This window comes from Pseudopipra pipra, chromosome Z (genome assembly GCF_036250125.1).
Source record: "Pseudopipra pipra isolate bDixPip1 chromosome Z, bDixPip1.hap1, whole genome shotgun sequence".
NCBI classification, from domain to species: domain Eukaryota; kingdom Metazoa; phylum Chordata; class Aves; order Passeriformes; family Pipridae; genus Pseudopipra; species Pseudopipra pipra.
The window spans coordinates 1,978,377-2,000,919 of NC_087581.1; the positions used below are offsets into that span (position 1 = coordinate 1,978,377).

Sequence of the window (22,543 nt, forward strand, 5' to 3'; positions counted from 1 at the left end):
GCAGATTTTGTGGCTGCAACAGCGGAGTCAGGTTGCAATATTCCAGCCTTTCCACTGTGCACATGCACTTTCCAAACAGTTTTGTTGCAATTAATTACAGTGCAATTAAAGCAGAGCGACAGTGCTAACTAAGGGCAAAATCTTGTGAAACAAATGGTGTTTGGGCTGATTTTGTAATTGCTCCAGGTTCCCCAGATACAAATTACCGTGTCAGGGCTCCTGATTTATGGCAGAACAACACAAGCACAGATAACTCAGGGCAAGACCTGCCTGCGTGGGTTGCAGGTGCAGAGGTCCATGTCCCGTCAGTTCTCCATGGGGGTGACCCTTGAAGTGTGGGTACTTCTTGAACTGTCCCGTGGCCAGCTGTCCCTCTCTGCCTCATCCCCAAGGCTTCCCATGAGGTTTCCTCACCAAGGAACCATCAGGGCAGTTCTGGATGCAGCTCTGTTCCGGGAGGAGGGATACAGCCGCCGACAGGGAGATGGGATCTTGTTCATCCATGGTGGTCCAGCCTATGGGATGACATGGCTGGTGATGCTGGAGAAAGAGAATGGAGCTGGGGGAGGGTCTGGAGCACCAGGAGTGGCTGAGATGGCTGGGGAGGCTCAGCCTGGAAAAAAGGAGGCTCAGAGGGGACCTTCTCACTCTCTGCAACTCCCTGACAGGAGGGGGGAGCTGGTGAGGGTTGGGCTCTGCTCTCAGGGAAAAAGGGACAGGATGAGAGGAAATGGCCTCAAGTTGCACAAGGAGAGACTTAGATTGGGTATTAGGGAAAATTTCTTCACTGAAAGGGTTGTCCAGCCCTGGCACAGCTGCCCAGGGCAGTGGTGGAGTCCCCACCCCTGGAGGGATTTAAAAGCTGTGTGGATGTGGCACTTGGGGACACAGTTACTGTGGCCTTGGCAGTGCTGCAGAATGATTGGACTCGATGGTCTTAGAGAACATTTCCAACCTAAATGGTTCTGTGATTCTGTGCAACAGTTTAGCCCTTGGGTCCCAATCTTTACATGCTTGCAGGAAGTCCCCATGAGAGTGAACAGGCAAAGCTTGGCATTGCTAAATCAGACAGACTGATGGACAGACTCTGCTGCATAGTCCTTCTCAGTCTGTCTGGTGGGGCCATAGTAAACCACACCAGGTCACTCAGCTGGGGAGTGTGACCTGCAGAAGGAATACAAAGAGGTTGTGCCCATTATCTGCTTCTCTGAGAGGTACCAGGCATTTTTATTTAATGGATTTGTTTCCTCTGCTCCTGTTTCCAGATGTACTGGGAATATTGTGCTTTGTTTTCATGCAGAATGTCCCTTTCCAGATTAGAGAATTTAGAATGGCTGTTTTCTCACCTTTAATTAAAAGGAGTGACTTTTTAGTGAAGAAATACTGCCTCGTGAGTGTTTGGAGGTTATTTGAGTTAATGCATTTCAAGAAATGCAAATGAAATCCCCCAGATTATTCAGATATCACTGTCCAGAGTTTAAAAATAAGTGAGGGATGCTTCTGAAAACATCATGAAATCAAGCAAAAAATGGGATGAGTTTAATTAAACCCTTCTGTGTTTATTTTTTACTGGGGTTTGGGCCATCAGTTGTTTTCTGATGCTGCCATGAGCCTACAGGGACACACCAAAGGCTCCCCACAGATCTTAAAATAGAGGCGTAGAACCACAGAATGGTTTGGGTTGGAAGGGGCCATAAAGATCACCTACTTCCAACCTCTCCTACCATAGGTAGTGACACCTTCCACTATTCCAGGTTGCTCCAAGCCCTGTCCAACCTGGCCTTGGACACTTCCATGGATGGGGAAGCCACAGCTTCTCTGGGCAACCTGTGCCAGGGTCTTGCTACCCTCACAGCCAACAATTCCTTCCCAATATCCCCTCTGTCAGTGTGAAGCCATTCCCCTTGTCCCCCTGTTACTCCATCCCTTGTCCAAAGTCCCTCTCCAGCTCTCCTGGAGCCCCTTTAGGCACTGGAAGGGGCTCTGAGGTCTTCCTGGAGCCTTCTCTTCTGCAGGTGAACTCCTCCAGCTCTCTCAGCCTGTCTTCATAGGAGAATATTCAGCCATGGAGTGATAATCTGTTCGCCAGGCACCAAAAAATCCCACAGTGCTCACGAACATCCTTTGTGTCAGGTGGCTTCCCTGTGTACCTGTGGAAAGGCTCACACCACCATCCCGGCTGTGGCTTGGGGCTGAGCATCTTCCCCCAGCAGCTTTTGGTGTGGGGTGCCATTGCTCCCCGCTGTGCATCCCACCATCAGCCAGGCTCCTGCTCTGAATACTAAATCCTGAGGCAGAGAGAAGGAGCCCGAACGCTGATTAATTTGAGCCTGCGCTGCTCTTATCCTGGTTTCAAAGTAATTGTCTCTCTTGTCCACAATTTTCCCTCCTTACATTTCACTGCATATTTATTAGGTTTTTGTGAGGCTATCTGCAGCCACATTAAACCAATTTACTTCTTGAAATGTCTGACCTTTGATCTGCCAGCCACTGCCTTTCGGAGCCAGAAAAAGAGCCTTTAATAACGTGTCACATGAAAGGCTGGCTGCAGAACCTGTCACTTGCACACCCCAACTCCAGTTAATAAACTATCAGATGAATCAATTATTGCCTCATCATTGTTACCTGTTTTTTCGTGCTAAACAAGAAGAGTATTTTCCCCTGCTTTTCCCAGTTGCTTTGTCACCTCCCGCTACAGAAAACTCATAAGGCAAATACATGTAAACAGCTATAAGTAATATTTCTCAAACAACATCTTCAGTCTTTGTAGCCAGTTGTGATCCTAGCAGATATGGGGGTTTTTCTTGCAGAGGCATTAGACTATGTGCATCTAATTTTAGGAACCCCTGCAGCATCCCTGTGTGCTCATCTGTGTGCTCTGTCTCCTGAGCCCCTGCAGCTGCCCTCTGCAGCAGGCACAGGAGAGCAGAGGGGGTTTAGTGGGTAGCAGAGTGCTTTTCTGGGGATATTTAATCTGTTTTCCAGGCAACAGCAATGAGGCAGGGGTGTGACTGGACTTGTCCATCACAGCAAGGTTGGAAACAGCCACCCCAAGGACCGCGCTCCTCACCATCACCTCCCAGCACCCTGTGCACCTGGTGTCCTTCTGCATCAGGGCTGGATGCTTCTGTATCCCTGATGGGGCACAGGCATCCTGCTCCAGGGGTGATGTCCTACCTCCTAACCCATGGAAAGGACAGACTGGGGAGAGGATCCCTTACAGTGGGCTGCTGGCACTAATGGCACAGACAGCTGTCCATGTCCTGAGTCAGGGCAGCTCACATCACAGTCATGGCTGCATCCAGCCACACCATGTACCTTTTATTTTATGTTCATATCATGTGTTTGAAGAGAGAAATACACTCTCACTGCTGTGAAGCCATAGAGCTCTTGGGGGTTTGCTGAGAAAAACAAGAGGCAGAGGTGGCCAAGCTGCTGTTGAAACAATGATGTGGGGATGGAGCTGGTGGGATGCAGTGTAGCTGCCCTGGGGTCTCTGCAGCCTCTGGGCACAAGGCCTAGGTTGCCAAGGCCAGCTCCAGGATGGATCTGTACCCTTGGGACAGTGCTCTGCTCCTGCCCAGGTCCTTGCTGCCCTGGACCCCAAGAGATGCCATCTGTGGCATCTCACACTGGGTCTAAGACCTGGTTGTTTTCAGGCTGCTGGGTCTCTGCACCTGGTTTGGACTGCTTTTGGGGATGATGGAGAACATTGCTCAAGTCCTCATGGAAGCCAGAGCGTCCATGAGGCCCCAGGGGTACAAGATGGCAGGAGGCTCAGGAAGCAGGGTAGAGGTATCCCTAGCAATCCCATCCTCTCCCCTGGTAGGGACACATCCATCCCTGTTCTGCTGGAATCAGCAGTGAAGCTGGGTTTCTCGGGGCTGAAATGGTCCAGGAAAGTTTAAGCACAGCAATTACAGTTTCTGTCACCTGCAAGGTTTTTCGATGCATCACTCTGAAGCAACGTCTTGCCCTGGAGCTCCATTTCACTCCCAGTGACATCTCTCCAGGCCAGGAGCAGGCAGCTGTCCGGAAGGTGCAGATCCATCCTGGAGGTGGCCTTGGCAACACACTTCAACATTTATGTATTATTTATTTTCCCTGACTCTTTTAATCTCTTATGTAGTTGCTTTTAACAGCACCAGCCTTTCACAAAGCACTGGAGAAGGGCTGAAAAATGCAGGAGGCAACCCAGGTCTCCTCTCTCTCCTTTAATCTTTCCAGGATGACTCCTCGCTTGCCATATGGGGAAGGGACGTGCTCCTGACGTCCTCAGTCTGCAAAACACAGCAGAGCTGAGCAGAAGCAAAGTCTCGAGTTTCAGGGGCAGGAAAAACCATCTGCATCACTCTCTGACACATCTGTGCTGATTTGGCTCTGCGAGGGCTTGGTTTCAAGCCTGTAGGATTCATCTTCAGAAAGGCTGGGGTTAATTGCTGAAATGGGAAACGCTAAAAGCTGGGTGAAGAAGAGGTGGAGAGAAACAGGGAAGCATGGAAATACCCTGGGCTGATAATTCTTTCTTGTCCATCTTGCGTGTATTAACATTGATGGTTAAGACTGTTACCGTAGGAGACAGTCTGCTGGGCTTTGCCTACCATGGATGGGGAAGTGAACATCACTGTGCAATCACAGAGTCATTAAGTTGGAAAAGCCCCCCCAGACCATCAAGTCCAACAGTTCCCCCAGCACTGCCAAGGTCACCACTAACCCATGTCCCCAAGTGCCACATCCACACAGCTTTTAAATCCCTCCAGGGGTGGGGACTCCACCACTGCCCTGGGCAGCTGTGCCAGGGCTGGACAGCCCTTTTGGTGAAGAAATTTTCCCTGATACCCAATCTAAGTCTCTCCTTGTGCAACTTGAGGCCATTTCCTCTCATCCTGTCCCTTTTTCCCTGGGAGCAGAGCCCAACCCTCACCAGCTCCCCCCTCCTGCCAGGGAGTTGCAGAGAGTGAGAAGGTCCCCTCTGAGCCTCCTTTTTTCCAGGCTGAGCCTCCCCTGCTCCCTCAGCTGCTCCTGCTGCTCCAGACCTTTCACAAGTTTCAAAGCAAATCCCAAATTTGAGATGAGATTCAAATAGTCCTGAAGACCTTCCTAAAACCGCAAGTAATGTACCAAACCAGATCCTATTGTCTCTATTGTCGACTGCATTTTGGATAGAGGCACTTAATCTACTTTTAATCTACTTTCCAGCTTTAATAGTGACTCACAGCTCGTTACCTGCTTTCCAAAACACATAAAAAGTCGTGATCAGGGGCACATTTTATCCAGAACTGTTTCCAAATTGAGCTTCAGAGAGGAAGTTAGCCTTGAATAAGACAGGGGTGGGGAGAGGGACCTGTATTAGTCCTGGCCATAGAAAGCCACATTACCATATTGACATGTAAGTCCTGTCCTGGGAGCCCCTGCAGAGACTAACACCTTGTCCTTGGGTTTCTCAGAAATCAGCGTTTTGCTCTCACACATTCCAGGGAAGAGATCTCTGGCACTGTGGGTTGATTATCCTTAAAATTATGCTCTCACTTTTACCTTTATCTTTTGCATTCGACATCCTGTGGCACCTAGGCAGGGACATCCCAGCTGAGAGGCTACACACTATTTTCCAGCCCTAAATCCAGTAATGCTCAGCTTCTGGCCCCCCACCATGCCCCATCCGGGTTGGCAGGGGGAAATTCAAGCCTTTTTGACCTTCAGTTTTCCTCCCTGGGAGACGAAATTAATACTCCCTGCCATACCTTGAAGGGATGCTGCTGGGATTAATTAGTTAATAGGCCAAATCTCGCCCGCCTGCCTCTGTGAAGGCAATTGTCTTGTGACTGAGTCTAACATTCACCTTTCCAATGACCACAGGGGACTTTGGCTGGGATTTTGACACAACCTGGGCGGGAGCATCCTGTGGGTCCGTCCCTTGGGTGGCGAAGGACTGAGGCTGTCGCGGAGATGCCGCACATGCCTCCCCTGTAGCCCTGCACCGCATAATTCCAGGCTCGTGGTGCTGCCTCTGCAAAGGTAGATTTGGTTTCTATTAATAAGGGGATAATAGCACGGGAAACCTGGCTGCAGGATGGCCTGTACCCAATTACTGCGGTCGCTGGGCTACAGGAGCCGCTTCCCTGCAATTATCCCACCGCGCGCCAGCACAGCACAGCCCTGTGTGCTTTATTCTTAGTAACAGAGCCCCGGGCAAGGTCAGGGGAGGGGTCTCCCTGCAGCCAAAAGTCCCTGGCTTGGGGATGCAGGAGCTGAGATGAGGGTGGCAGAGCCGCCTCAGTGTCACCCACCAGTGATGGGGTTGTTGGGGGCAGCACAGGAGCGATGTCCCCCCTGCCCTGGCAGATGCAACCGTGGGGCTGGCAGCAAACCAGTGCCCTGTTTTGTCCTTGTCCCAGGTGAAGTGGTGCAGGGGGAGTCCTGGTGACCCCCATGGGGAACACTGGCCACTGTGGAGTCCATAGCAATCAGCCTCATTTTTGGGGGAGGCGCAAAATTCCCAGTCTGGTGAAAAAGTGGCCTCGGCAGTGCTGGGTTAAAAGTTAGACTTGATCCTGGGGGACTTTCCCACCCTAAACAATTCTGTGATTCTATGATTTAAAACTGGATGTGATGCTTGGTCTCACTCCGAGTGTAAAATGGGCTGTATGGAAGCTCTGGTGGTTTGCACCCAGTGGGAATTGGCCTGTCCACCTTAGCAAGCCCACGTGGGAATCACTGAGGTGGGGATGGGCTGGGGATTGAGATATGGGGAATGCACGGTGAGTTTCTTTTCCAGCACATTCCCTATGCATCTGTAGGAAGCCACTTTCCTTCTTTGCCCCCCATGTGGGTGTCCATAAACATGGATAATAGCCTGACAAGAGGGACGCATCAAGAAGAAATACATTCCAGCCAGGGAGATGCTCAAAGATGAGCTACCCAAGTCACTCTAAAAACACAGAAGACCCTTCCTAAATTTGTGGTGGTTGCAGGAAAGCGGTGGATGGAAAATATATGTCAAGGATAAAAAGTGATGCTTAAAGGGCAGGAGTAAAGCCTTTCCATGAGAAAAGTCCGGCTTGAGTCTGTGCGGCTTCATATTAAGTTTTCAGTTTCCTAGAGGCAGCAGACAATGCTTCACTCAATTCTCTCCCCACTGTCATTAAAACTCGAGTGTGTTGTCTGGATATAGTATTTTGCCCTACCTTAAGAGCTCTAATCTTTTTAGGACCATTTCTCGCCGCTATCTGCAGACACTCGAAAGCCTCCTCAACCGCGGAGTGAAATACAATCCCTGTCTTGGGGAGCTTTCCCTCCCCTTTGTCTTCTGCACAGACAGAGGGAAAATTACCACTTAACAAATCTGCCAGGTCTGAAATTTTCTCCCCCCCTCCATCGCCCCTTTTGCAGCCATCATTTGTTCGGGGGCTGCTTTCTCCCAGTGCCATCTGCCTGTTGCGGGGAGATGGCGAGGAGCCTTTTATTGTTCGCTGAACAATTCCCTGCAATTTGCTGCTTGCTATTTCTTTCGGGCTCCTTTAATCCTTTTCTCACTTGCTGCTGCTTATTTTTAGCTTGCGCGCCGACCGTGTTTGTTCCCCAAAACTGTTTATATTTTGAAAAGCCTCACTTTGTTGCTGGTGGTGCTTTTTCTGAGTGTCCCTTGTCGCCTGCAAAACTCTCCCTGCCCTGTCCTTTCCCCAGTGCCCTGCCAAGATGGGTGGAGAATGCAACAGGGTGTCATTCCCAATTTCTCTGACTATCCCTGTTTTTCCCTTGGGAGCTCTCCTCTATTCCTCCCTGGAATCTCACACTTCCTTCGTTTTGGTTTTTTTTCAGTGAAAATCCCAGCTGAGCTGTGGGACTGCTGAGTGGTGCTACCAGCCCAAATCCTGCCATCACAGCTCCTTTTGGATGATTTACACTGTCCTGGTGCAAACCAACATCCTCTGGCTTTGCCAGAGGCCAGAACAGTGCCTGCCAGTGCTGGGCTGAGCCAGTTGGCTGCTGGGCTGCAACTATGAGGTGTGGGGACAAGGTTCAGCATGTGGCAGCCACCTGGCATATGGGATTCACAGAATGGTTTGGGTTGGAAGAACCTTAAAGATCATCTCATTCCAACCTCCCCTGCCATGGGCAGGGACCCCTTCCACTATCCCAAGTTGCTCCAAGCCCCGTCCAACCTGGCCTTGAACACTTCCAGAGATGGGGCAGCCACAGCTTCTCTGGGCAACCTGTGCCAGGGCCTCACCACTGTCATTGTGAAAAACTTCTTCCTTATATTAAACCTAAACCTCTCCTCTTTTAGTTTAAGACCTTTGCCCCTTGTCCTATTGCAACAGCCCTTCTAAAAGGTTTGTCCCCATTAAAGCCCACGTGGTGGCCCTGACCTGGAGCCCCTCTGAGCTGTAGGCTTCCTCTAGCCTTGGGATAAAGCTGAGCCTTAGGTGACAGCTGGTTCAGGCTGATGGTCTAGATAAAGGGCTGAGCTGGGATTTGGAAAAGCTAACACCAAATTTTGGCTCTGCCAAGGGCTTCATGCATTGCCTTTGCAAATCACCAGATCTCTCTGTTCCTTATCTGTACAAAACAGGTAATCTCTTTTTTTTTCCCCCCTCACACTGTTTATTCAGAGCACAAGCATTTAGGAATGGACTGCTTCTTCTTTGTTCTCACTTATAGAGTGCCTGCAAGGGAATGAGCATCCCACTTGTAGCTGTGAGACACTGGTGCATTATAAATGGTCACTACAATTAATAGTAATAGTAATAATAGTAGTCATTGTAGTAATAGTAATACAATACAATAAAATAAATAAATAAATACAATAAAATACAACAGTAACACAATACAATAAAATACATAATACAATACAATAACAATAAAAACTTGCCCAGTAGAAGTTTAGTCAGATCTGAAGATGCTCCAAGCTAACATCAGTAAACAATAATATTGGATATTTTTATTTCCTTGCTTGCACATGCACTGGTAGGACTGAGCTTCCCTCCTGTTACTCAGTTCTACAGCTGGAGAATTAAAATCCATCCCTTCTGCTGTCCACAATCAGGATTCAGAAATTCAAGCAGGACCTCCTTATCCATGCAAACAACTCCTGATTTTCCCCAGTTGGCTGCCCCAAAGGGAAGTAGCCACGTCCAGCGTGAGCCTCCTGTTCTTGAGCTGTCCAAACTGTCTCCGCTGTTCCAGCCAGGGATATATATTTCATTTATCCCTGGTGGGATATCCTGTCTCCTCCCTCATTAATACTGCAACAAACATTCCTCCCTGGGATCCCCACTTGTCCCTTTGGGAGGGCTTTGAGCCTCCCTTTTTTAGGCAGGTATATGATAACTCTATAAGCTCTATCCTTCCTGGAAGCATCAGATCTGCTTTTTTCCTGAGATTGACTAGAAAGTATTATTATGATAATCATCATCTCTTCTTTTTCTTTTTCCTCCCCTCCCCTCCCCCCCCCAATGGACAGGTGAATTTTTCTTGGAAAAGCAACTTGAATTTCCTGACCTCAGAAATTTTTAGGAATAGATCTGGAGACACTTTCATTTTGGTGCTTTTTTTTTGTTTGTTTGTTTTTCCTCTAAGATGCATTGGTGGCTGGGGGTGCAAGCCCAGAGCTGCATCTTTAATTGCTGTTTTCATCAGCATCACAACAACTGCACTGTGGTTTAGGGAAAAAAAAAAAGAGTGCCATCTCTGTTAATAACCAACACATCTCGCCACTGCTGCTATCTCAAACCAACAAAACTGCATTACTTCTGCTCCTATCTCCTAATAACAAGTTGATTTTCTCTGTTGTCTTTCAACATCTGATGGGTTCTTGCTCCCATTTCCCTTTAGTAAGTGCTATTTTGTTTCCATTATTACTCAATAGTAAAATCTTTTCCCGGCGACTGTACCAGAAGTAGATTTACAGCTTTGAAAATAAGCTTGGGCGTGATGAGATCTCGTTTTATTATTTATAAAGTGCCTCGCATGACTTCGTCGTTATCGAAACGTAATTATGCATTTAAATACTTCCATCATCTCTGTTTGTTGGTTGGTTTGTTGTCGGTTTGGGTTTGGGGTTTTTTGGGGTTTTTTTTTGTTTCTTTGCTTGTTTGGTTGGTTTTTTTGAGAGGGAAATGATGAAAACTCCAAAATTCATGATGAAAACTCCAAAATTCATGATGAAAACTCCAAAATTTATGATGAAAACTCCAAAATTCATGCTTAATATACCTTGAAGTGCCATGGCCATTGACTTTGCTCTGGCTTCTTCCAGACGAAGGGCAGAAAATATTCACCGCGCGCAGCGATCTGGGTCTGCCCAAGGTGATGTTCGTGTTGAGACACATCTTTGGTTTGTGGCTTTGGTTGCTTTTTTTTTTCTGTTTTTTTTTAATGCACATGGAAAATGTCGACGTTTCCTGGTTTGAGATACGGTATTTACTGATTCTTAGGCGGCGCTGGATGTTAATTGTCGTCGGAGGTTCTGGGTGTGGGCGAATCATTGTATAATGCCCACACCCTTCGGGTGGCTTAGGGTGCGGCGTTGTCTTTGCCTCACTGTGCAGTTCTAAGATGTATTATTACCCAAAAGCAACACGCCCTTCCGTGCTTCGTTGTTTTTATTAGGGATCGCTCCGAGCCGGCGCTCCGAGCACCTGGCAGAGCCGCCGCTGGATGTGGAGCTCGTAACCCAGGCTTGCCTGGGCTTCCCGCCGGGATTCCCTGCGGAGGAGCTCTCACCGCTGATGCTTTGTGGTGGGAGCGGGTCAGTTGGGGCAGCTCGATGGGTACAACTGGAGGCCAAAAGGGGCTTAGGCTGATTTTACCTAGGCTGAGCTCCTAGGCGGAGCTGGCCTGGATGGGATGGAGCTCTCTGTGATGAGTAGCAGTAGGAGATGCAGAGGTGGGAAAGATGAGTATTTCTGTTGGGATCAGACAGGGCAGGAGAGAATTACCCTACCAGTGAGGACTTGTAGCCTGAGCCCTATTTTAGGGACTTTGGCTGGAGTTGCCCCATGAAAGGGCTTTTGAATTTGTGAGCTGCTCTTCTTCAGTTTTCCAACCTCCTGGGAACTACCCCACTGCTTCTCCCACATGGTGCAGGTTATACTGGACAATAAAACCGATTCTTTCTCCAAATAGAGCCTTTTCTTGTGAACAGTGTAGGAAAGAGATGTCCCATTGAAGACCCCACTTCATATGTCCCATATGTCACTTGGTGTCTGCACATCTTCTCAACCCTGGCATGGCCACCATGGGTGACTCTTCCACCACCTCCACCTGGCCAGCCCTCAGGAGCATCCGTGGTGTCAGTGATGACCCCACCATCAATGGTGACCCATTTCCTCACTTCCAGGACTCTGCCTTCTTCTCTAAGCACCCAGTTTTCCTTCAGTGAAGGGTTTTTAATTCAGTGAATTACTTTTTCTTGCCTGAAGTAGTGGGCTGTGTTTAAATGAAACACATTCAAGGCAAACTCGCAGAGAAGTCTCACCTTTCTTCGTGCCACATGATTGAATAGGGGGGCAAAGATGCAACCCCCTTATTAGAGTAATATAATTTTCCATCTCAAATAGGAACCAGGGATGTTTTAATGATTGGGCTCATTAGATGGACTTTCCACTTAAAGTGTCTGTCTGGCAATTAAGTCTGGGAAAAGCATGACTGATGACCACACCTTCTGTGACTTAATGGGGAGTCTGAAGGCTGATCTTATTATCACACTGATACAGTCTGTGATAAAAAAGAATTTAAGATACTCTCCAGAGATTTATTTGCCCATTAGGAAACTGCCAGGAGAAGGTTAAGGGAACTCATAAGGTCAAAGCTGAACAGAGAAAAGTACTAAACACTTGGGATCCAGGTGGGCAGAAACAGGAGGACATGATTTCCACTCTTGGCTCCGCTACTGACCTGTTACAAGGCCTTCACCAAGGCACTTACTTCTTGTGTTTTTTCTGATGTGGCTGGTGATCACCGTGCTGGGCACCGTGGTAGTCCTGTAGATGCTTCACGTGACAGCACCGTGGCCTTGCCTCAGTGGCTCAATTCCCTGCTGCTGGAGGAGCACATGGAAAAAATTGCGTGGGGCGGAAGGAAGCACATGCAGTCAGCAGGAAAGTGATGGTGATAAGGGCAGCGAGATGGAAAAGGCTACGGCAGAGTTTCTGTTCTCCTCCAAGAGGATCCTCGTGGGTCCTCGGTGATTCCCTCACCTATTCTTGCCCGCTTTAAAACATGACCTGCTGTAATATTTTACTTAAGCCTGGTGTTTAATGGACTGGAACTTATTGTAGAGTTCACTGTGCCGGCTTCAAACCTCCTGTTGGGTACCATTTTACTGCCATTAGCTTGCCATAGCTTGTCAGTGATTTTAACTCTGCTGATGGGTTGAATGCCCCAGGATAGAGGAGCCGGCTCTTTTGGCTTTGTACTTCACTTTAGCTTCCTTAAGTACAGTGGGGAGAGATAATTCAGCTAAACATGCTTTAGTACAGAATTTTTGGTGACAAAAGAACTACTGTGCATCTGGGTCAGTTTTGCCAGATTAATGGAGGAATTGTGAAAAAGGGAAGTGTTTCATTTCAGCATCTGCAGAGTGGAAGTCCTGACTTTCAGAGGCAGCGTGATTTTTTTAACTCAACATTTGCTGTGTTTTTGATTAAACAGACACCCAGAATTTGGGAAAACATCTTGTTTCGGGCTGAGCAGGTAATTTTTTTAACGTTTTTCAGTTCCAGAAAGGAGAAGTCCTGCTCATTCCCACCCTTCTTCTCCTGAAAAGCATCCTCTGTTCACTTCGTATCCTTTGCAAGGGGGTCGTGCAGACTCGAGCCCTGTCTGGTCCATTAGGAAAACAAAGAGTCCCAGACATCTCTCATCGTCCCTCCACTTTATCTTCCCTTTGTGCCAAATAGAGTGTTGGAAGGCAAAAAAAAAATATCAAAAATCCACTGTATACTACTTAGATTTGTGTGGAAACTAAATAATTGAATATGAAGGCATTTGCTTTATGTCTTTAAGGAATCCTTTTGAAGTTGACTCTTCTGACCTTCGAGGCCCCGCATAATTTTTTCTTCTCCGTTTTCCTCCTCTTTGTTGTTCCTTGCACTCCTGTAATCTTCTCTCCTGCCTGCTTCCTTCACCTCCTCCCACCCTGCTCCGTGATCCCACTTATCTGCACCCCGTGTTTGAAGCACTCGGTGGCTGGTGCAACCGGCATCCTCCTCTTCCCCCACCAAGCCTCCCTCCCGCTCCCCTCTGCGAGGAGCCTCTCCTGCCCACCCTGTTTTCTCCAGATGGTGTTTTACCTGGGCTCTCTCGACCCCCCTGAATTGCTCTTTTCATCTCGTTCCCATTGGGAAGTGTTAAATTAGGGGACCTGCCTTAATGTTCTGGCTGGCCAAGTGCAATACGTCCACCCACAGCTTTCAGCAGGGGATGGGCTCTCTTCCCTCTCTCCGGACACAAGCAGGTCTCCACCCTCCCGTACTAATAGTCTTATAACTGTGTGAGCTTCCTGAGCTGAATCCACATTGTATCCAGCCCTTCTGTTGGCCCCATGGTCTCCCCATGGGTGGTTGTTGGGATTGTGTGTTCCCACACTCTCCAACACGCAGTGGGATCCCATCACCAGAGTTTGGAGTAATTCAATTGAAGGGGTTTCAGCCAGTGAAAAAAAGATCATTTAACTAGTATATAAAAATTGCTACAGAGCTTAAATTTTACCAATGCAGGGAATGGTTTTCTTTGTTTTGACAGGAGTTGTAGCTTTGCTGGGGTGTATAGGAGGACTCAGCTGACTTATCACAGTATGGTTTGGAAGAGACCTTTAAATCTCATCCAGTCCAACCCCCTGCCATGGGCAGGGACAGCTTCCACTAGACCAGGTTGCTTGTAGTCCTATCCAACCTGGCCTTGGACACTTCCAGGGGCAGCCACAGCTTCTCTGGGCAACCTGTGTCAGGCCCTCACCACCTTCAGTGTAAAGAATTTCTTCCTCCTTTCTGGCTTCAGTGGGACAAGCAGTCTTCTTTCTAAAGAGCAAATATAGCTCTGAATAAAGGATGTGTACACATGCACACACATATTTAATGGAGATATTTAGGCATGGGAGTGCTGGCATTGGAGAGGAAACCAAACCCTTACCCTGCATTTATCTGGGCAAGGTTTTCCTGCTTATTCACCCGGAGGGAGGAATACGGATTTGCTCCTGGTGGAGGTAAATATTCCGAGTGATTTGACAAGGACTCAAATTCCTCCTGCAGCAAATGTGTGAGCTGAGAAAGGGCAGCAGTGGTTGGTTTCGTGAAGAACTGCTCTCCTTGCTCTCCAGGGTACAGAGTTCATTTTTCCACTGACGCATCCCTGACAAACACCCAATGGGGGCTGGCATGGGCAGCCAAGTGATTGTGTTGTCACAGCAAAGACCAGTGAAAGGACAGCAAGATTTATATCGTGGCTGCTCAGAGGGCTGGAGAAAAATGGCCCAAAGCCAGGAGTCATGCAGGCATGGCTGATACTGTCTTCAGTCTTTTGCCAAGTGTGGGCTGGTTGGTGGCTTATGTGAAATGGGCTGCATAGTCCTGGTCCAAGTCTTGGTGGGCATGATTCCACATCACAGAAACCAGCCGCGCAGTTGACACTTTCACTGACAGTCTTAGCACAAAGATGAGTTGCTGAATGTTGGCCCTGAAGTTGGAAAAAAATTAAAAATCGAAAGAATTTTGCAGGAGGAGAAGCCCAACCTTCTACCGGGGGAGCAGGTGACCCCAGAAACCCCAGCACACAGAGACACGACTGTAGTGATGGGTTTAATTTACTCAAAAGCAATGAGGGTAAGGCTCTAGGTTGCTCTCTGGAGACATGGCCTCTACCTCAGGTAGAGGTCCCCTGCATACCTGTGGTTGTATTATTTCATCTCCTCTGTGCCTTGGCTCCATATCTGCACAACCAGAGCATGGATTCAGGGAATGGTTTTGGTGACAGGGACCTTTGAAAACTCCTGATTCAAGTTCCTGCTCTTGGACAGGCTCATGCCTTTGTGTGGTTGAGTTTTGAGTATCTCCAAGGACACAGATCCCAACATCTCTCTGGCTTCATGGTTCAAGGCTTGACCAGCCTCTTACTGAAAATGTTCTTCTTGCATCTGATCTAAACCTGCTTTGCTGTAACTTCTGTCCATGGCTTCTTGTGTGCTGAGAAGAGTCTGACTCCCTTCTTCTCTATAATTAATCATTAGGTAGTTAGATGAAAAAGTGACATTCCCCCTTCACATCCTCATCTCTGGGCTGAACAAACCTCTCTTCTCACCTCATGTGCTCCAGCTCCCTCATCCCCTCTGTGTGCCTCCACAGTGACAATGTCTGCCTGGAGACCCCAAGTTAGACACAGTGCTCCATCTGTGGTCTCACAAGTGATGAATAGAGCAGAGAGATCACTCCCCTTGACCTCTGGGCATCACTTTTGTTAATTCTACTGAATGTGTGTTTGGCCATCTTCACTGCAAGGCCATGCCACTGACTCTTGGCTACCTTCTTGGCCACCAGGACCACCAGGCCTTTTGCCTACAAGGTGGCTCTTTAGGCAAACACAGGTGGTTCTTGCTTCCTCCTGAGGTGGGAGGGGTGGGAAGTGCCAGGGTCTTGGCAGAGCACAAAGGGTGAGGAGCAGATTGTCCCTGAAAATGCAAGGCCTGGAGGATCAGGTGGGGCAAGAGCTTGGCCAAGTCACATTCCCATCTACATCAAGAACCAATGAAGGCTCAACCTTCTTCTTTGAAAGAGTGAAGCCTGCTAACCAGCGAGAGGTGAGGTGGCTGTAGGAGCTGGAAAGTGCTGTAGGGACTGAGGGATACACTGAAACACTTCTTTTTTGTCTCAGGCTTGTTCAGAGAGGTGCAGCTTGTGTAGCCACCATGGTTGCTGATTCAGTACCTGCCCTGTGAGTATAACAGGAAGATTTCTGTCTCCACTGCTGCCCATCCATCAAGCCTAGGAGCAAAAGGAAGAATAAAAGGAATAACAAGAAAATAATGAAACATTGCAGCCAGAAAGCTATCCTCTGTGTTTCACAAACCTATAAATTATACCCTTCCCTTCCTCTTTAATCGCCAGGCATATAAAATATGCTTGCAGCAGAATCATATCCCTCCATTAAAGTTTCAGAAGAGAAATACAAGTCCCATCTGCCTGTTTAGCAAAGCAGGGCAGTGCATGACCGTTTCTTTTTTTTTTTTCTCCTCTCAAAATCTGCTTTATGGCAGGAGTTTTCTCTTTTAGGACTGGCTGTTTATTTTGTTTCTCATTTCAGTGTGTGTTTTCACAAGCAGCCTCCTCTTTGTTATCTCATAGGTTTTTATCCAATGTCTTCACACTCAAATGCACCTAAAGAGCAGAGATGCAACCTGCCCTTGGTGAAGGTCAAAGGATAAAGAAGGTCATTTAGGACTTAAGCAGGCCTGCTGTGGGTGGGTTTCTGCTCTGCAGACAGGACAGACACTGTCTGAAGAGCAGCAGTTTGCAATAAAGAGAAATTACTAAACTGGATTTTGGAGGCACCCATATGCTTCACTGCTACCTATCCCTGCTTACTCCCAAGGATATTCATATTTATTTGTGTTGTTCTGGAGTCAGGATGGGCATAAAATCTTAGGGATGGGTTGTCTGCAGGGTGGAGGAGTGAGCATGGCATTGTCCCTTTTCATACATCAACTGTCCCCGTGATCCACCAGTGGAAAGGGCAGGGAGAGGAGGCTGCTTCTGGGTGCATAGCCCCTCCATGTGCAGGGTGGGATGGCAGGGGGTTTGTGTACATCCAGGGGGATCTGTAGGTGTCTGGTTGTGCACATGAACAGGGCAGGCTTACAGTTTTTGAAAGGTGTGATTGATGAGAGGGCACCAAAGCTCCACTTCTAATTCAAGCCACTGAGTCTTCATAGGATCGTGGAATGGTTCGGGCTGGAAGGGGGCTTTAAATCGAGTCCAGTCCCCCACCACAGGCAGAGACACCTTCCACTATCCCAGACTGCTCCAAACCCCCTCTAACCTGGCCTTGGACACTTTCAGGGATCCAGAGGCAGCCACAGCTTGTCTGGGCAACCTGGGCCAGGGCCTCACAACCTTCAGCATAAGCAATTTCTTCATTCTGTCTAAGTGGAATCCCCTGTCAATGGGAAGCAACTCTTGTCCTGTCACTCCATACCCTTGTCCAAAGTCCCTCTCTGACTTTCTTGGAGCCCCTTTAGGCACTGGAAGGGGTTCTAAGGTCTCCCTGGAGCCTTCTCTTCTCTTTTGAACACCCCCAGCTCTCCCAGCCTGTCTCCAGAGCAGAGGGGCTCCAGCCCTCTGATCATTTTTGTTGTATTCTCAATACCTGTTCTGTGGCTTATCATGGGTTACATGAGACACTTGCAAACTGGCTTGAATGATTATTTATAGCACTGTGCCCTTAGAAATCTCTCCTATCCAGCAGAAGGACATGTCCCTCTTTTTTTACCATAAAGCCTCATTTTTATTCAGTGGCATTCAGAGCTGAGCGAATCCAGAGGACTGGGGCGATGCGTCTGATTTTTCCATGCCTGGAGATTTACACCCGCACTCCTGCTGCCATTAAAGATGCCCTGCTCCAAGTATAAATCAGACCACGCTCTATTACATGCTTTATATGTTTCCAAGAAGTCATGTGCCATGGTAGGAAGGATCTACTGCAAATTTTGCACTGGTTTTTGGGGGCTGGGTGCTTCTGGTGGAATAAATCCGCGGGGGGATTTATATTCTCTTTCCCTGATGGGTTCACCATAGAAGAGCCTTTTCTTTTTTTTTTTTTTCTTACCACCTTGGGCAAGAAGCTGTTTGGTTTGATATAGGTTCAAATTTTATTTTTAAGCAAAATATGAGAAACACAGGAGGGGAAACCACACTCTGTTCCTTAAAATAAGTGGAAGAAAAGACAGGGCTAGAAAAATATTCTCTGCTGCACGCAGTTGATGAGCATGTACTTTGGCATAGGCAGAATCAAGGAGCTCTGAATGTCATTGGAATGTACCTTTTTGTCTAAAGGTGTTTTTTATAAGGGTCTGATTGAACTCTTGGGCTTATGAAATCCTACAGCCCATCTCTATGTCTACAATGCCAACAGCTCACATTGAGCTCTGATTCTGCAATACCATTTGGAAGGGGGAGTGGAAACCAAACCCAGCTTGAACCAAACCTCAGCCTTTCTGTACTTACAGGGAACTTACAAAAAAGATGGAAGACAACTTTTTACGCAGGCAGATAGTGATAGGATGAGGGGAAATGGCTTAAAACTGACAGAGGGCAGGGTTAGATTGGACATTGGGAAGAAATTCTTGGCTGGGAGGGTGGTGAGGGCCTGGCGCAGGTTGCCCAGAGAAGCTGTGGCTGCCCCTGGATCCCTGGAAGTGTCCAAGGCCAGGTTGGACAGGGCTTGGAGCAACCTGGGACACTGGAAGGTGTCCCTGCCCATGGCAGGGGAGTGGAACAAGTGAGCTTTATGGTTCCTCCAACCCAAACCATTCCAGGATTCTCATGACCTACCTGAGCAAACCTGTCTCTAAGGCCATAACTCAGGGAAAAGGGGAAAGGTTTGGGTATTTTGGCCATCTGCCTCCCCTCCTGTTATTCCTAGTCAGGTGATGCAGGTGTCTCTCCTGGCTTTTTTTTTTTTTTTTTTTTTTATTTATTTTTTTAATTCTTCGTACTTTCCATCCCCTGATTCAGTGCTCAACCTTCAGCAGCCGTGGAGGAAGACTCCAAATCCCTGTTTTCACCACCAACAAAAGCCGGAGCCATTCATCAACCACCTGGGCAGGGGGAGCAGCCCTGCTCGTGGCCACATCTGCGCTCTGCTCGCACACACGCCCACAGCACCATTACCTTATAATTAAATCTCTTTTTCCCCGACTGGAAGGATTCTGCTATAAACAAGGGTTTTCTCTAACCATAATTGCACTCGGTGGAGGGCAAAGCTCTGCAATAACTCGGGGCTTTGTTCTGTGTGCAGGGAGCGAGTCCCTCTGCCTCTCCTCAGGTATGCCAACAATGCGAGCGGAACTCCCCGCGACCTGACATGAATCTCAGGGCAGGGTTTGCAAATAGAGGCAGTGGTCAGAGCGGGGCTTAAGTGCATTTATAAATATTTTGAAGTACCGGCTTGGAAGAGGAAAGTCCCCGGCATGCTGCGGTGGTGGTGTTTCATCCAGAGCTGGTGTGCGGCTTTGAAGTGCGTTGTTGGCAAGCTGCTGGGGTCCTGCCCATGCCTAGGAAGGGCTGAATGATTAAAAAAAAAAATAAAATATATATATATGTATAAACCCCTATGAAATGCAAGAGATTGCATTTACACCCCTTTTTGCCGTGTGTCTCCACGGACAAACGGGGAAGAGAAATTAATACGCTTCAAAGGGGTATTTTGTTCATGTGTTGCGAGTATGAAACAGCATAATTTGGATTAGAAAGGCCCAGAGGAGGGAGGCGAGGTGGGTGGATGGAGAGGTAGATGTTTCCAAGTGTCTGCTTTTGTTGTAGCTCCTTAATTGGTGAATTTTCCTCTCCTTGAGAGAGAAATAGCTGTAACGCATTTAACCAAAGGCTGGCGTGTTTGTGCTGTGGAAGGAAATGCAAAATGCAGGCAGGGAAATGGTGGGGAAAGTGGGGTGAAATGCTGATGTTTTCCCACCCAAGACAAAAAGTAGGTCCTAGCACAGTGTGAGTGATTCTGCGTCTGCTGATGCTCTTCAGGTCATTGCCCAAACGCACACACACGCACAGAGCATCCCCCAGTCCTTCACTCAGGAGGTGGATCAAGCCCATTCCCTGGGAAGAGTATGGGGAGGCAGCCATGTGTTCTCTATGCACATGCAATGCCCTTTCCCAACACACAAATCCTTGGGGTTGCTGTTGTGTTAGATGTTTGCACTTCTTTTTTTTTTTTTGGTATAAGAGCAAAAACACCTGTTTTTGGATATTGGTGGATATCATTGAGCAGTTTGGGTTGGAGGGACCTTAAAGATGATCTGATTCCAAGCCTCCTGCCATGGGCAAGGACACCTTCCACTAGACCAGACTGCTCCAAGCCCCCTCTAACCTGGCCTTGGACACTTCCAGGGATGGGACAGCCACAGCTTCTCTGGGCAACCTGTACCAGGCCCTCACCATCCTCCCAGCCAAGAACTTCTTCCAAATATTCAAATTTACCCTACCCTCTATCAATGTGAAGCCATTCTCCCCTGTCCTGTCACTCCAGACTCTTGTCCCAAGTCCCTTTCCAGCTCTCCTGGAGCTCCTTTAGGCACTGGAAGGGGCTCTAAGGTCTCCCTGGAACCTTCTCTTCTCCAGGCTGAACAACCCTCTCTCTCTCAGCCTGGCTCCATTTGCCACACTGCACTGCCAGGTTGGTCTGTAACGTCCTGTAGGTTAGTCAGGAAGTTGTAGCACTTTAACTAGACTGGTCTAGTTATACTTGTACCACTTTCCCCTAAGCAGATGCCATCAGAGCTGTACAGATGTTGCCTTATGCATCCAGCTCTGCCAGTGGGAGATGATGCCTCTCCCCTGGAGGTTGCTGCCTCTGTGACTGTGCTGCTGGAACCATACTACAGGAGCACCAGCTGAGTTCCCTTCACCCAGCTGCCCACTGCAGTTGGAAGAAATCTGATTGCTGCTTTTTCCCAGTGGAAATTGGGGATTTTCGTGACAACCTCGAAGGCTGGCTGAGCTGTGTGGAGCAGTTGCCTCTGGCCTGGTAGTGGATGAGAAGCTGGGGTTCCTTTGACTCTAGCACATCTTGGATCAGGAAAGAGCATCTGTCCTCAGACTTGAAGTGCTGTTTAGGGGCATATATGTGAAAGGGAATAAGCCACCTTGACATAAGATGCTTTTGCAGTGGTGTAGCTGTCTCTGTTCTAGCTCTTGGGCCCACACAGGTCTTCCTGTAAGTTACAAACCAGCTGTGCTTCCCCATCCCATCCCTAGAAATGTTCAAGGCCAGGTTGGATGGGGCTTGGAGCAACCTGATTTAGTGGAAGGTGTCCCTGCTCGTGGTAGGGGCGGAACTGCATGAGCTTTTAGGTCCCTTCCAACCCAGAGCATTCTGGGATTCTGTGGTTGTCGTGGTAGTTCCAGCACAGAAGCTCAGTGGAATTCAGAACACTCTGCAATTCTGTCCTGCAGACCAGTGCAACATCCTCATCCTCTTCGTGCTGGTGCAAGTCCAGAATAGCATCAGTTAAATCCCTGAAGTCAATCCAGAATTACACCAGGATAAATAAAAATACATTTTGCCCAGCAAAGCCCCAAAAAAGCGTAAAATCCATCTGTTCAGTTCCAGCAAGGCCAAGTTCAGGCTGTAGCCAGTGCCCTGTAATTCAGAGACTCCTTTGGACGTCCCCTTTGAGTTCAGGCATGTGAGCAGTTTCCCTCTTCCCTTAAAAATATTTCCTTGTAAAGCCTTTGTGAACTTGTGCATGCGTTGATGTTATGGTTATCACACATGTAATTTCATCTGACATTGTAATGACAGCATGGGGAGTTCAAAATGTAACAGTAAATATAGTTGTTAGGGGAAAAAAAATTACCAGCATCCTAGCCCATCATCCTGAATGCCTCTTCACGTCATGGGAGGGATGCAGACAGACTCCAAACACCATCAGCATTTCTGGGTTCCAGTTGGAAGCTGTCTGGAGTTCAGGATAGGCCAACACAAACAGGAGAGACTCTCTCTCTCTGCATGGCAGGGCTGCATTTTCTCCTCCTTTTCCCTATTTCTTTTTTTTTGGAAGGGTCATCCCTCTAAATAGAGGACAAACTAGGGGTTCTCCCTGCTTGCTTGGGCTGTTTCTGTAGCCTGAGGCGTGATGCCCCCCAGATCCTGCACTCATCCTGGGCCGAGAGCTGAGTCCTGACTCGACCCCTGGTTATTTTTGAGTGCTGTTGGTTTGCGATGCTGTATGGAAGGGTCATTTGCCAATTCCATTATAAGCCTCATTTACAGCTCAGCTGGTTTAAATCAGATCAGACTGTGAGTTGGCATGTGCATGGAGTCAGCTGGGACGTAGGGCTTGCTTTGCTGGGGGACCTACTCCCTCAGACCCCCTGGTTGCCCGCAGAAGCATTGGTTGAAAAGTTAATCCTATTGATTTTCAATATTATTCTTTTTTCCATGTGTTTGAGCTGAAACATTTAAGCAGTAGATATTTTTCTTTTTCTTCTTCCAGGGAGAGTTCAATTTTTTTTTTATTTTTTTTTTTTCTGTTGGTTCTCCACCAGCTTTGACTATATTTACCAAGCTGGGCATGGGTGGGCCCCACCGGATCGCACGGATTGCTCAGGCGGGTGAGGCTTTGCAGGATCAGGGCTGAGCTGAGGACTCAGCTGCTGTTTAGCTTATGAGCAGGTTGGCAGAGAAACCAGGGACTTCTCACACAGAAGGAGCTGAGGCACAAATGAAATCTGAATCTGACCCCTGATCTTCAGTTAAATTGCTCTGCAACCTTGAGAGCTGGATTAAATCATCCCCAGAAGACAGGGAGTTGCCTCTG

The 22,543-nt window shown here is 48.1% G+C and overlaps 1 protein-coding gene and 1 long non-coding RNA gene across 5 annotated transcripts in view; one reads left to right on the forward strand and one right to left on the reverse strand.

The window, feature by feature from the left end:
- The window catches only part of ZBTB7C (zinc finger and BTB domain containing 7C), a 155,337-nt gene that overhangs the window by 107,958 nt on the left and 24,836 nt on the right, over positions 1 to 22,543 (forward strand). The window lies entirely within an intron of this gene.
- LOC135407493 (uncharacterized) lies at positions 15,839 to 21,072 on the reverse strand. The gene is made up of 3 exons (XR_010426893.1): positions 20,867 to 21,072; positions 19,155 to 19,274; positions 15,839 to 15,977 (listed from the first exon to the last, which is right to left on the reverse strand). It is a non-coding gene; the product is annotated as an uncharacterized LOC135407493 (long non-coding RNA).